Source organism: Malurus melanocephalus, unplaced genomic scaffold, assembly GCF_030028575.1.
Source record: "Malurus melanocephalus ecotype Western Australia unplaced genomic scaffold, MMel_1.1 scaffold_1240, whole genome shotgun sequence".
Classification (NCBI taxonomy): domain Eukaryota; kingdom Metazoa; phylum Chordata; class Aves; order Passeriformes; family Maluridae; genus Malurus; species Malurus melanocephalus.
Genome location: NW_026624472.1, coordinates 1 through 1,880, shown reverse-complemented (window position 1 = coordinate 1,880; position 1,880 = coordinate 1). Strand labels below are relative to the sequence as shown.

The 1,880-nt window shown below is 50.3% G+C and overlaps 1 long non-coding RNA gene across 1 annotated transcript; it reads right to left on the bottom strand.

Moving 5' to 3' along the window:
• Positions 1 to 265: 265 nt before the first annotated feature.
• On the bottom strand, positions 266 to 1,365 carry LOC130586650 (uncharacterized). The gene is made up of 3 exons (XR_008966714.1): positions 1,267 to 1,365; positions 888 to 1,010; positions 266 to 375 (listed from the first exon to the last, which is right to left on the bottom strand). It is a non-coding gene; the product is annotated as an uncharacterized LOC130586650 (long non-coding RNA).
• Positions 1,366 to 1,880: the final 515 nt, after the last annotated feature.

Here is a 1,880-nt window from a genome sequence, read left to right as displayed (position 1 = left end):
TGCAGCTTTGGGATGATCTGCAGCTCCAATTCCCTTTCCTCAGGAATTCCCTCTGGACAGGGATTTTTCCTGCATTTTTCCCACCATGTCTCAAACACAGGGAAGAGGATAAAAGGGATCAAAAGGAGAGGATAAAAGGATCAAAAGAAGAGGATAAAAGTATCAAAAGGAGAGGATAAAAGGATCAAAAGGAGAGGATAAAAGGATCAAAAGGAGAGGATAAAAGGATCAAAAGAGGATGAAAACACTGCTGGGCTTTACCTGCAGGGCGGGGCAGAAGTTGGAGGTGTCGTTGGGGTTGTTGTAGTCGTAGTCCTCAATCCCAGCCTCGTTATCCAAGGTACCGGTCCCAAGCGACTCCAAACTCTGGCTGAGCTGCAGGGACAGGAAAATCCTCAAAATTCCTGCAGCAAATGCTGGGCCTGTGCCTTTGTCCCCTTTTCCCCTTCGAGGTGACACCACAAAATCGCCAGCCCTGAGGGACGTCCCAAAACACTCCCAGAGCATGGAGAAAAGGAGGTTTTGTGCCTGGAATGATTCCCTGGGTGTATCCCCAACAAGCTTTCAGGGCAAGGAATAATTCTTCACCCACCCTGGAGAAAAGGGATTTTGTGCCTGGAATGATTCTCTTATTCCCAGCAGGTTTTTAGGGCAGGAAATAATTTGTCACTTTGGAGAAAAGGAGGTTTTGTGCCAGGAATGATTCCCAGCAGGTTTTTAGGGCAAGGGATAATTCCTCATTTTGAAGAAAATGAGATTTTGTGCCTGGAATTTGTATTCCCAGCAGGCTTTAGGGCAAGGAACAATTCCTCACCTTGGAAAAAAGGAGATTTTGTGGCTGGAATTTTATTCCCAGCAGGATTTTAGGGCAAGGAATAATTCCTCACCTTAACCTTGACCTTGAGGAAGAGCTGCAGGATGTTCTGGGGGTCATAGTTGAAGTCTGCAGGGAGTGTGGTGCTCCTGGCCTTCTGGTTCTCCAGGGTGGATTTGGCCAGAGTTATGGATGCCTGAGGAAAGGAATGGAAAATGGACATGGAAAAAAGATCCAGCCATGGAAAAATATCATTTTCTGACAAAAATCATGGGTGTAATCCAGGGAGAGGCTGGGAAAATCTGGGGAACCCCAGAAAATCTGGGGGGGTTGGGGAAAATCCCGGGGGAGCTCGGAAAATCCGGGGGAGCTCAGAAAATCTGGGGGATCCCAGAAAATGTAGGGAATTGCAGGAAAAGGGGGAGCAGGACGGGGCAGGGGCACAGCAGCACCTTGGTCTTACGGAAATGGGACTCAAAGTCAATGTCCTCCTCAAAGTCCAGCCGGAAAACCTTCCGGGGATTCTTCTTCCTGGAATTCTGCTCTGAGCCCATGGTAGCTGGGGGGAATGGGGAAAAGGGGAAATGTGGAAAAGGAAAGGAGCCATCACTGCCTTGGGACAGGGCAAGGACAGACAGCTCATTCCCAACCAGAGCATCCCAACCAGGCAGAGGTCACCTACGAGGATTTCCGCCCTTTTTATGGGAAAGCAGCCAGTGTCGCTCTCAGCTTTGTGCTCTAAAGGAATCAGTGGCTTTTTGGGGAGCAAAAAGTCTGAGTGAGACTTAGATGGGATGTGGGGGAGGAATTCCTCCCTGTGAGARSAGTGAGGGAATTCCCAGAGGAGCTGCSCCATCCCTGGAAGTRTCCAAGGCCAGGCTGGAGCAGCCTGGGATCATGGGATGGGACCCTGGATRGGCTCTGAGGTCCCTCTCACCCCAGAATTTCCCAATTCCCTCCTGGTGGGATGGGACCCTGGATGAGCTCTGAGGTCTCTCCTAACCCTGAATTCCCTGATTCCCTCTGGAGCCACTCTCCCGGACACTCAGGCCTGTCTCTGGACACG